The sequence below is a fragment of the Pteropus alecto genome, unplaced genomic scaffold (assembly GCF_000325575.1).
Source record: "Pteropus alecto unplaced genomic scaffold, ASM32557v1 scaffold33, whole genome shotgun sequence".
Classification (NCBI taxonomy): Eukaryota; Metazoa; Chordata; class Mammalia; order Chiroptera; family Pteropodidae; genus Pteropus; species Pteropus alecto.
Genome location: NW_006435762.1, coordinates 3,604,169 through 3,617,656, shown reverse-complemented (window position 1 = coordinate 3,617,656; position 13,488 = coordinate 3,604,169). Strand labels below are relative to the sequence as shown.

The window sequence follows — 13,488 nt, the reverse complement described above, 5'->3', positions numbered from 1 at the left end:
AGGGAAAGACCAAAAGTAAACATGTAAACAAATAAATAAGATGATTTTAGGTATTAATAAATGCAATGAATAAGTCATAATATGGTAATTATATTAAGTCACGGAAGGCAAAGTGCTATTTTAGCAAAGGTAGTCAGGGAGGCCTCTTGGTGGAAGGTTGATAAGGGTGAGTGGATACTTAAATTATGAGAAGGAGGCATCGCTCCTGGGAAGAGAGTTCCAGACAGAGAAGAGCTAGCTTGATGTGCTCAAGCAACATGGTGGCCGCAGCAAAATGAACAAAGATGAAGGTGGAAATGTTAAAAACAGAATAAGGAATCAAATCATGCAGGTCTTGTGGGTAAGGTTAGGTGTTTTGATTTATTCTCACTTAAATGGAAAGCAACTGAAGCATTTTAAAGGGGAAATGTCTTCTGATTTATTATTTTATTATTTGTTTAAGATCTTTCTCACTACTACAAGGACGATGAATGGCAGAGAAGCAGAAGCTGAGACAGGGAGAGTAGTTAGAAGGCTATTGCAATAGTCAAGGCAAGAGATAGTGGTTCCTTGGGGTATAGTGACAGTGGTAGCGATGGTGAGACGTGGTCAGATTCAGGGTATATTTGGGAGGTATAGTGGACAGAGCTTTCTGACAGACTGGCTGCATCAGGGGTCCCCAAGCCCCAGGTCATGGACCAATACCAATCTTTAGCCTGTGAGGAACCAGGCCTCACAGCAGGAGGTGAGCAGCTGGTTAGCCAGCGAAGCTTCATCTGTATTTGCAGCCGCGCCCCAGCACTAGCATCACTGCCTCAGCTCCACCTCAGATCATCAGGCATTAGATTCTCATAGGAGCACCCAATCCTGGTGCCAAAAATGTTGGAGACTGCTGGACTGCAATACCTAAAAGACAGAAATTGATCCTTGGTCTGGAGTAAATTTTTGATGTCAGTTACTAAACAAGAAAACGCTTTTCGGTAGTAGATTTAAGAGTAGGGAGTGGAGAAAGTAAGAGTCTCATTTACAGAAGACAAGTTTAAGAATGAAAATCTTAGATATTTAGGTGGAGATACTGAGTATTTTTCAAACCTTAGAGAGAGAAGTGCAGTGCTGGAAATAGATGTACATCTGTACTGTCCATTACAATAGCTATAAGCCATACATGGATGTTAAATATTTGAAATGTAACTAGTGCGACTGAACAACTGAATTTTTCATTTTAATTAATTTAGACTTAGGACGTGGTTCCATAGTACAGCAGTTAGTACATCTGCTTTACACGCAGAAGGTCCTGGGTTCGCACCCCAGTGGAGCCAAGGTCCATGGTCTATGGCCATGCCACCCTGAACAAGCCTGATGTCTGATCTCAGAAGCTAAGCAGGGTCAGGCCTGGTTAGTACTTGGATGGAATACTACCTAGGAAGACCAGGTGCTGTAGATATAAGTAATAAAAAATAATTAAAAAATTAATTTAGATTTAAATAGCCACATGTGGCTAGTTGCAACTATATTGAACAATACAGATGATGAACATTTTTATTATCACAGATCATTCTCTAGAACAAGGCTGATATAGACAGTTCTTAAAGCCATTAGATCTGCAGAGATCATCTACAGAACTAATATAAATAAAAAGAGAAATGAGTCAAGGACTGAGCCTTGGACTACAACACCATCTAGAAGTCTGGAAAAGAGGAGGGAGTCAGAAAATGAAGGGCAGTGGCCCTTGAGTTCAAGTGATCAGGCTGTCATGTGGCCAAAAGAAGAAAATGTTTCAAGAAAGAGGGGAGTAATCCAAAAGACAGAAAATTGTCCATTAGACTTGGGGAGATGTAGGTTGTTGGGAAACTCACAAATAGCTATTTCAGGTGAGGGACAAAAGCTCACTTAATGTGAATTGAGGACAATTTTGGAATGGTTTTACCATAAAGTAAAACAGAAAAAGGTAGCAACATCTAGGAGGCTAAGGGAGATTTTTTTTCCCCCCAGATGAGCAAGGTTAATGGGTTTTACACCATGAAGTAAATGATTTAGTAGAGATGGAGAAATTGATGATTTCTCTTGATTCTCAGGAGAGAAAGGGGATAGCTGAAGGAATGAAGGCCTTGAGAAGGTACCAGGGCCAGAACAGGTGACGACATTGACTTTGGAGAAGAACAGGGACATAGTTTTCCACTGTAATAGGGAGAAACAAAGTACATAGGCACTAGTTGTTAGAATCATTGGTGTAGAAGATGAAAGAGAGCATGATGGAAGCTGACTTGGAAAGAAAGATCCATATGCAGCTACAAAAATAATGATCACTATTATTGAGCAACCAGTATTTGCCATGTCCTCTTTATATATACATATTATCTAAAGGTTATGACTAACCCAAGAAGTAAACATTATCATAACAGTTTTATAGAAGTAAATAATGAGACCCAAAGCTACATAAAGAGTAAGTGGTATTTGAGGGTAGAGAGGAGAGAAATAAAGATTTTGGTTAATTATGATAAAATTAAGATTGTACCTATTAGACACTTATATGAAGATGTTGAGTACAAAAGTGCTATAAAAGTTTTATTTGTCTGTTTCAATTTGGTTTGACTTCATCTTTTATTTATTTATTCATATGTTTATTTTATAATTTACTAGGTTTCTTACCCTAAAGTTCTTTTAAAAGTGGAACAAAGCTTCTGCTACCAGAAAGATGAAGTAGACATATTTTTTTCCTATTTTTCCTACTAAGTACAACTAAAAGTCTTGGACCTTGATATAAAACACACATTAATAACAAGAAGAATATAAAGGGCTGAGAATAGAGGGCTGGCTGGCTAGAAACCTCAAGACCTGAGGAATGGCAGTGGTGAATTCCCTGGGTTTTCTCTTTGCCTCATATATCCCAGGCTTGGAACTAAAGAAACCAGCAACTCAGAAATACCAATGTGTGCAGACAAAAAAAAAGTCCTCCTGAAACCTGTTCTCTTTAGCCAAAGGACAAGGAAAAGGGAAACTTAACAAGGCCGACAACTTTGGGGTAATAACTGCTTCATTCCAGCCAATCACTAAAAACAAACAAAAACTATAGCCTCACCTCAAACAATGCCATCAAAGACAAAATAGGGAGCCTAGACTTCCACAAGGAATCCAACATCAGAGAAGGCCACATAGGGAGCCGGGACTTTTATCTACACTGTAATGAGACTTCCCTCCAGTGATATCACTGGAAACCATGTCGGGTATCTAGACTTCCCCCTTTACTTGAAGTAACAAAGCACCCCTCTTTCTCCCTGTTGAGGCATTGTCAGAAAAAGTCTAGTGGAGAGACAGGAATTTCACTATCGACCATCAGTTATGAGGCCATTCCCTCCATGGTGTCAGTGAAGACCATATGGGAAGCTGAAAATCCCACCCTAGCCTAGCATGAATGAGAAACATTCCCCCCATCCCCACCACCTTAGGCATCAATGTAGGTTTAATGGGAAATAATAGACAAATCCACAATTACAGTTGTAGACTTTAACACCCCTCTCTCACAACTGGTAGATCAATTAGATTAAAGAACTAGAACTCAACAATACTATTAACCAGCAAACTCTAATCAAAATTGATAGAATACCCAACAACAGCAGAATAGATATGCTCTTCAAGTGCTCATGGAACATATACCAAAATAGACAATATTCTGGCTATAAAACAAATATTAACAAATTTAAAAGAATTTAAATCACGCAGAGTGTTTTTTCTGAACACAGTGAAACTAATATAAAAATAAATAACAAAAAAAAAGAAAAGAAAAGAAAAGAAAAGAAAAACCCCTGAATACTTGGAAACTAAATAATATACTTCTAAAATAATCCATGATCAAAGAGGAAGTATCAAGAGAAATAAAAAATGCATTGAACTGAATGAAAATTGAAATACACGTCAAAATTTGTGAGGCATTGTTAAAGAATGCTGAGAAGGAAAATTATACATTATACATCTAAATGCATACATTAGAAAGGGAAAAAAGTATTAAATCAATCAGTTAATATCTCATCTCAAGAACATAGAAAAAGAATAGCAGAATAAACCCGAAGTAAGCAGAAAGAACAATAAAGATAAAAGCAGAAATCAATAAAATCAGAAACAGAAAAACAATAGAGAAAATCAATGAAACAAAGATCTGTTCTTTGACAGAAAAAAAAAAAAAATCAATGAAATTTACACCTTTAACAAGACTGACGAAAAAAAATACAAGACACAAGTTATCTATATCAGGAATAAAATAGGGTATATCACTATAAACCCTGCAGACATAAAAAGAACAATGAGGGAAAACTAGGATAGACCTTATACATATAAATGTGACAAATTGCATTGCTTCTTCAAAAAACACAAACTACTAAAACTCCTCCAATAGGAAATAGATAATTTGAATAGTCTTGTAACCATTAAGGAAATTGAACTCATAATTTAACATCCCCCCACAACAACAATAACAAAAAAATAAATCTCTAGATTCAGATTGTTTCACTGGAGAATCCTACCAAACACCAATTTTACACAATCCCTTCCAAAAACCTGAAGAGACAACTTCTAAATTCATCTTATGAAGCTAATATTACCTTGATACTAAAACCAGACAAAGATACTACCAAAAAACAAAAACGAAAACTCTAGACTAATCTCCCTCTTGAATATTGACACAAAAATTCTTAACAAAATACTAATAAATAGAATTCAGCAACTATAAAAAGTATTATACACCATGAGCCTATTCCAGAGAAACAAGTCTGGTTCGATATTCAAAATCAGTCGGTGTAATCCACCATATTAACAAGCTAGAGAAACATCACATGATCATATCAATTGATACAAAAAAGCATTTGACAAAAATACCCATTCATGACTTAACAACAACAAAAAAACTCTTAGAAAAATAGATTTGGAGGGGGAACTTCCTCAACTTGATAAAGAGCATCTACAGAAAACCAACAACAAATATTATACTTATTGTCAAAGATTAAAGCTTTCTTCTATCATTGAGAACAAGGCAAGGATATCCACTTACATGACTCTTACTCAACACAGTGCTAGAAGTTGTTGTCAGTGTCATAAGGCAATAAAAGGGAATAAAAGGCATATAGATCAGAATGTAACAAATAAAACTCTCCCTATTTTCAGATGACATGATTGTCTACATAGTAAACCCCAAGGAATCTACCAAAAACTAGAAATAATAAGTGAGTTCAGCAAGGTTTTAGAATATATGATGAACACTCAAAACTCAATTAATTATACCTCTATATTCTAGCAATGAACATGTGGACACTAAAATTAACAATGAAAAATGAAAGAGTTAAATTTAAATCTAGCAAATCATGTATAAGATTTGTATGCTGAAAATTAAAAATACAGATAAAGAAACCAAAGAAGATCTGAATAAATGAAGAGCATGTTCATGGATTGGAAGACTCAACATAGTAAAGATGTCTCTTCTCCTCAAATTGATACACAGGCTTAATGTAATTCCCATCAAAATCCCAGCAAGGTGTTTTTCTAGATATATACAAGATTATTCTAAATTTTAAGTGGAAATTAAAGGAAATAAAATTTCCAGAAAGAAGAATAAAGTGGGAGGACTCAGTCTACCTGAATTTAAGACTTATCTGGCTGTAGTAATCAAGACTGTGGTATCAGTAGTGGGATAGACACATACATCAATGAAACAGAATAGAAAACCCAGATATAGACTCACTTAAATATGCCCAACTTATTTTTTGACAAAGGTGCTGAAGCAATTCAATGGAGGAAGGATAGCCTTTTCAACAAATGGTGCTGGACATCCATCCAACAGGCCAAAAAATGAACCACAATTTAGGTCTCACATTTTATAGAAACAAAACAAAATGAAATAAGCAAACAAACGAACAAAAACAAATCACCAACCACAGAATGAACTGCAGACTTAAATATAAAATGTAAAACATAATACTTTTAGAAAAAAATATAACATAGAAGAAAATCTTCAGGATCTAGGGCTAGGCAAAAAGTTACACCTGACACCAAAAACACAATCTATAAAAAGAAAAATTGATATATTGGATTTACCAAAATTAAAATATTTTGCTCTGTGAAAGATCTTAAGAGGATGAAAAGGCAAACTAGAGAGTGGGAGAAAATATTTGCCAACTATGTATCCAACAAAGAATTAGTATCTAAAATATATAAAGAACTGTCTAAATTTCACACACACACACACACACACACACACACACACACACACACAAAACAATAATTCAATTAGAAAATGAGAAAAAGACATGAAGAGACATTTCACCAAAAAAGATATACAGATGTCAAATGAGCAAATAATATGTTCAAAATCATTAATCATTAAATAAATGAAAAAATAAAATCACAATGAGATATCACTACATACCTTTCAGAATGGCTGAAATAAAAAATTATGACAACATCACATTATGAGGATGTAGAGAAACTGGATCACTCATACATAGCTGGTAGGAATATAAAATGGAAGTTTCTTAAAAGCTAAACATGTAATACCATATGACCCAGTAGCTGCACTTATGGACATTTATTCTAGAGAAAAGAAGACCTAGGTTCACACAAAAAGGTTTTTTTTGTTTGTTTGTTTGTTTTTAACAAAAATGTGTATAGAAGTTTTATTTGGAATAGCCCAAACTGGAAAGGGCACAGATGCTCTTTAAAGGCAAAAGGTTAAACAAACTGTGGTACATCCATACTACTCAGCAAAAAAACCAACAAACTATTGATACACGAAACAACTTGGATGTATCTTGAGGGAATCATACTAAGTAAAAAAAGCCAATCTCAAAGGTTACATGCTGTGATTAGTTTGACTTGTCAACTTAGCAGGGCCACGGTACCCAAATATTTGGTCAAACATTATTGTGGATGTTTCTGTGAGAGTGTTTTGGATGAGCTTTACATTTAAATCAGTGGACTTTGAGTAATGCATATTAACTTCCAGAATGTGGTGAGTCATCCAATCAGCTAACAGTTTGATAAAACAAAGGTTGACTTCCCCTGAGCAAGGACGAATTCTCCTGCTTCCTTTGGACTTGAACTGAACTCTTTGGACTTGAACTGAACTCCTCAACCAGATTTTGATCTCACCATATCGCCACAATTGTGCGAGGCAATTCTTTAAAATAAATCAGTCTCTACAGATGATAGATAGATGATAGATAGACAGAGGTTGTGTATGTGTGTATATATATACACATATACACACATACACAATATATACACATACAACACACACACAACCTATTGGTTCTGTTTCTCTGGAGAACCCTGACTAATAAACATACTAACAAATTCGTTTTTATAACGTTCTTGAAATAATGAAATCATAGAACCGAACAAATCAGTGGTTGCCACAGTTTAGGACTCAGTAAGATTAAGAGAGAAGTAGGTGTAGCTATAAAAGGGCAACACAAGGTTATGGAGATGGGAATGTTTTTATCTTGACTGTATTGATATCAACATCCTGGCTGTGGTATGGTACTACAGTCTTATAAGATCTTACATTAAAGGAAACTGGGTAAAGGGTATATGAGATACCACTGTATTTGAGTCCAGGGTGGCTGAGCCCAGAGGAGGAGGAAGCAAGTTGTGGGAGAGGTGTCAGGGTCAGGGAAGACTACCTCAAGCTGGCCTCTCAAGCCATGGTGAGGAACATGGGTTTCCTTCTGAGGGTGACTGGGAAGTCTTTGGAGACTTTTAAGCAAGGGGTGTTTGGTCTGGTTTAATTTTTAAGTCAGTGTTGGCTGCTCCGTGGAAAGGGGGCTGTAGAGCAAGAATGGGGGAAGAAAGGCCACGTAGGAGGTTGTGCAATCACACTAAGGAAATATTGGTGGCTTGGACCAGAGAGGGATCTGTGGAGGGGATGAGAAGAGGCCGGCTGCAATGGGCACAAAGGTGGCTCAGGAATCTTAAAATATACTGGCCTCCTTCAGGGACTAGGACTTTCCAACACCCTCTCGAGTTTCTGGCTTGGCCCAGTTTGAACTCATTTTAATTTGGTTTCCCGGAGAAGCCTTTGCACTTCCCCATACCTGACCCAGTCAGAGAGGGATGCAGCTTGCTGAAACAACTGGTTTTCTTTCTTCCCATTTATAGACGTAACCTAAACTTTCATTTTACTGAAAGAAAGGATAATAATGAAAAAGGAGGGGGCGCTCTTTTCTGTCTTTGGAAACTCGCCACCTAGAGCTATTGGTATCTACTACGAAAATTAAATTAATTCAGATATAATCAGAATGTGAACTGAAAGATTTAAAGTGTGAACCCTAAAGAACAACCACTCAGAGCTGGTTTCACTCCGCACGTCATTGAGTGGCCCCCATCCCAAGAGCAAAGCGCAAAGAGCCTGCCTTTATCTCACAGCCAGGGAAGCACCAAGACGCCTCCGTGCAGTCGGTCCCGCAGCTCCTCTGGTGGGCGCTAAGGCAAACTCAACAGGAGACGCCGAAGCGGAATTATCAGTTCCCCCAGGGTTAAATCCACCGACGCACTCACTCCGCCCCGACCCCGGAGATAAGGTTTCAGCCCATCCCTAAATGGTGCAGAAATTATTCATTTCTCAGCAAAAAGTGAGTAAGAGCGGCCTTGGCTAACCCAGAGAAGCTGGTCTGGGAGGCTCAAGTACGCGCATCCCGGGTTAGCGAGGGGCCGGACCCGCTTCAGTACGGAGAACAGCTCCCTGCGCGCGCGCTTGTGCGCGTCTCCGATCCGCACAAGAAGTTAAAAAAGCTAAGCGGCCTCAAAGCTGCACGCCAATTCAATTCCCTCTCTTAAAAGGAAGATTCAAAGAGCAAAGGTCGTCTACGGCCAAACCGCTCTGAACAAGCCCGGTCCAGTTTGATCTGGGAAGCTAAGCAGTGTCGGGGTGTTTTAAAAAATAAAAAATAAGGGATTGTAAGATGAACAAGGCCCTTGCAATCTGTGAGGTCAACCCAAGGGTTGCCTTGCCTAAAAAAAAATAAATAAATGAAAACAAAGAGCAAAGGTTGATAACAGCAGAAGGTAATGATCATTTCTGACAGCTGCACAAAGGCTTCTGCAGTGTCATGTCACTGGAAATTGATTGCTGAGGAATCCTCTTCTGATTATTGGACGCTCTGACAATAGGGCGTGCGCATCACCGGCAGAAAGCCAGGAGCCAGCTATGCACCAATGTCTAATGTCAGTGGCTACCTGTGCACCCTAGGGTCTGGTTTCAAAGCTGCCCCCCAAAGGTTGACTCTACAACAGTGAGTTCCTTATGTTGTAATTGAACAAGTTAATCCATGTAAAGTACTAAGAGCAGCACCTGGTACCAAGCAAGAACTCAATAAAGATTAACTATAGTTGCTAATAATCTTCGTTCATGCTTTTCCACTGAGAAATTATTTATTGCGTGTTTGCGTTTGTATTCGTCTCTCATTATACATTAGCAGCGCCTTAGTGTCATTTATCTCATGTATTTCTGAGCCTGGGACTGTGCTGGGCTCACTAAAACTCTGTGGTTTGAATTGTTAATATTTATTCAGGTGTGTTTTCTTGCAGAGGTGATTGAAATAAAAAGAGGGTGGTGAAATAAAAGACAGATGAAATCTGCTGAAACTTCTTCACTGCATCAACTTCTGTTTCTTTTTAACAACTCCTCGTTTTTGCTGCTGTCCATGACATCTCCTCTGTTGGGAACTGGTTTCAGTTGAGCCTCAGTGGAACCAGTGACACTAGTTGCCAAGCACAGTTCAAGCTAAATCAATTTTGATATGGCCTGGGCCCCCCCACAGGGATTGGCTATCACAGAGAATACACAGAGGGCACAAGCTCAAGCCACATGCAAAGGTTAATTTGAGTACCGTATGCTATTGCCTCCAACAAATGCCTCTTGACATACACAGAACCAATAATAATAATAGTAAAAACAATGACACCACCATTTGCTGAGCACTTATTATTCACTATAGTAAACACTCATATTATCACATTTAATTCATCCAATAAAATAAAGTGTGTATTCTGTTCTTTTCATTTTATCAGGTAAAAAAACAAAAGCGCAGAAAAGTCACAGTGAGACACTGGCTTAAGTTCACACCACCAGTCGTAAACTGTTGAGATTCAAACCTAGGTTCATAACTCTCCAAAGTTCATTCAGGTAACAACTCAAACCTACAATGGCCTCTGGCCACACAGCCTGGATCTGAAGCATAAACACCACAGTACTGGTTCTCTGCAGGGCAGAGTGCAGTGTGCCTCCCATGCCTCTGTCTTTGTCGTTTGTCCCCACAACATTACATGACAGCCCAGTACATCTCCTCTGCTTTTCACCTGTTCCCTGTTACTGCCACACTTTAAAATGTAGCTGCCTCTGGTTTATACCTTATGAGTAAGGGACCTGCTCCTATTTTCTCTCCTGGTGGAGCAAAGGTATGGAAGCCACAGGTCTCCTGAGGCAAAGCATTTATTGATTAAATTTCCATCAATAGCGTCCGCTAAGATTAGACTTGGACTTTTAGGTCCACTCCTTCCTTGCCTTGCTCCTCCTCCTCTAATGTATAACTAGTCTTGGAAAGCTGGAGAAAGATAGGCAGGAGCTGGCCAGCTGGATGTGCCACACTCACTACAGGACCTGGGATTAAGAAGAGGACTCCCAACCCATAAAATGACAGATCAGGTAAAGTAGCATTATGTTCATTTTGAATCAGCTTTGAGGAAATGAATAGATGAATTCATTCAAGTCGGTGAGCATATAGAGGATGTGGGGGATGTTGGGTGTAGCTACCACAGATCAAAGCCACTTCTCTTGGCCAACCGATAGTTCATTTGGCTTCTTAAAAATCATTTTTAGTAATTAGAATTTTAAGAATATTTGCTGTTTTCTGACTAGTCTTATGTAACATTGTCTTAATTAATTCTGCATACCCACATTACTGAAGGAATATGCAAAAAAAAAAGTCATATTAACCCAGTCTGACCAATCATGAAAACTGGTCTAAAATTTTCAAAAATGTCAATGTATGAAAAACAAGAGGTAGAAAATCTATACTAGGTTAAAGAAAACTAAGAGGAACTGACAAACGGATGCAACAATTGATCTTAGGTGGTGGAAGGTAGAAGACAGCTCTAAAGGACAATGTGGAGACAATTGAGAAATTTTGAAAATAGGCTGTATGTTACATAATAATATTCATATATCTATTACATTCTTAGATATGATAATGGTATTGTAATTATGTAGGAGAATGTCATTGTTCTTAGTGAGTACATGCTGAAGTATTTAGGAGTTGAAGCGACACCAATATCTTCAACTAATTTTGAAATGATTCAGTCACAACAACACACACACATACACACATACACAAACGCACACAATGAGAGTTATCCAAATGTGGTAAATGTTAACCATTGGTAAACACAGGTGAAGGTTATGAAGTGTTCACTGCATTACTCTTTCAACTTCTCTGTAGATACAACACTTCTCAAAATAAAAACTTGAAAATAAAGAGTATAGTACTGTTGCTCCCTTATGAGTTTCCCCTCATTAAATGCACCAACCTCTACACACAATCATACAAGTAGATAAATCTATCACCCTGTTACAGTAGGACCTCTGATCCAGTATAACTTACTCTGCTAAGCATTCTTTCATGTCAGTGAGTGACAAGGCAAGGAGCAGGGGTTTTTGCAGTCAGCCAGGTTTAGATTTGGGGTGTGGTGATGCTACTTACCTGCTCTGAGACCAGTGTTAATTTATTTAACTGAGCTTCAGTTTTCTATATTGCAACAAAATAAGAACGTATTGGGATATAACATAAGGATATAATACGGGGTATAGAGAGATTATAATAGTTCTTTACATTCTAGGAGTAATTAAATGAGATAATATTAGAGAGACTCAAGTGACAAACATCTTAATGTTAATGGTTATGTATTCATATTCATATAATGTATATTTAGAGAATAATTAAGACATTGTGATTCTCAATTATAGCCTAGGATAAAGCTAAAGCAGTTAGAACTTTGAAGATAATATAAAAATAAATATTAAGTGAATAACTATAGAAATGGTATATAGATTTAGCAAAAATCATGAAGGTAGTGTTCAAATAACTGAAGTTTAGAAGATAATGCAAAATGAAAGGCAATGTGCTTCACAGTGCCTGGCATATAGCAGATGCTTAAGCTTCATTTAAGACTATAGTTAAATTCCCTTAGGGAGATTTCGAAATTGTGCTATAGAATTTTCTTGAGAACTAAGGAATTGCCTAGTAACAGAACCCAGAAAGAACAAGAACTGATGTAAAGCACAATGTTTCAGTTTTGTAAATCCACCCAGACTTTGAAAAAAGTGGGAGAAGCACGAGATTACGGGGGATCGAATCTGCTGCAGTCACCACCTTTACCCCATCTTCCATCTCTGTAGCACCGCTGCTCACCATTGGCATTGTCACTGGTTGGACTCTTAAAATAAAAAGAAAGGTACTATATTCTTGTCTGGTGGAGGCGGGAAGAGAGAGCCAGCAGAGAGCAGAAGCCCAGAGATAGAGTGATCGGTGCAGTCACTAAGGCTGCTTGGAGACTCTGCCACAGGAAAAAAAGGAGATGCAAGGATAAAAGCCTAGGGGAGAAAAACCTGCCCCTAGGCTTCGTGGTGGGAGGACCCCAAGGTTCTTCTTCAGCTGAGCTATGGATAAGTAGTTGAACGCCATCACCCTGTGGGATTTTTGTCCAGAGACCTCATAAAAGATTTTTACGGGTAAGTGAGGAAGGAGGGGATTTGTGTGGTGAGTGGTAGGAAAAATGCACTTAGAATTAGTGGGTGTTTGGTGACTTGGCTCCAGCATCACATTTGGTAAGTTCTATGAATATGGGCACTCCTGGATTTTTCTTTTTTTAATTAGAAAGATTATGATCCTAGATTTTCAGATGTGCTTGACTTTTGAATGTCTGTTTCTGACCACTGAGAAATGCAAAATAACCAAGTAATTACAGGCATAGGCTCTGGATCTAAAACATTATTCTACAAGTTAGTGGCTGTGAGACTATAACCTAGTCTAGCTACCTATAAAATAGGGATACTAATGGCACTGTCATGAGTAGTGTGGTGGGCAGAATAATGGGCCTGCAAAAGTGTCCATAACCTCATCTCTGGAACCTCTGAATAGGTTACCTTACATGGCAAAAGGTAACCTATTCACAGGTTTTTATAACTTTATATTTACTGGTTATATGATTTATAAATGTCATTATAGTTACAGACTTTGAAATGGGAGATTTTCCTAAAATATCCAGATGGGCCAAGTTAAATTCCACAAATTCTTTAAAAGGAAGAACTTAGATGTAAAATGAACACTTGGCCTCCCCATTCCTGGCTAAGAAGACGGAGGAAAAGCACCACTACTCAAGGAACGTGTTGGCCTCTAGAGCTGGGAGTGGCCCTTGCTGTACTACCAGCAAAAAAACACAGACCCTGTTTCTACAAACATCAGGAAACAC

At 38.0% G+C, this 13,488-nt stretch overlaps 1 protein-coding gene and 1 pseudogene across 2 annotated transcripts in view; both read left to right on the top strand.

The window, feature by feature from the left end:
- The first annotated feature begins 1,307 nt into the window (after nt 1-1,307).
- LOC112479056 lies at nt 1,308-1,423 on the top strand (annotated as a pseudogene).
- Nucleotides 1,424-10,577: 9,154 nt separating this feature from the next.
- SLC2A2 (solute carrier family 2 member 2) overlaps nt 10,578-13,488 on the top strand; it is a 24,870-nt gene continuing 21,959 nt past the window's right edge. The window contains exon 1 of one of the 2 annotated variants that reach the window (XM_006910833.2): nt 10,578-10,671. The gene's annotated coding sequence lies outside the window, so the exon portion shown is untranslated. The remainder of the gene's footprint in view (nt 10,672-13,488) is intronic. The other variant, XM_006910832.2, reaches the window with a different exon arrangement.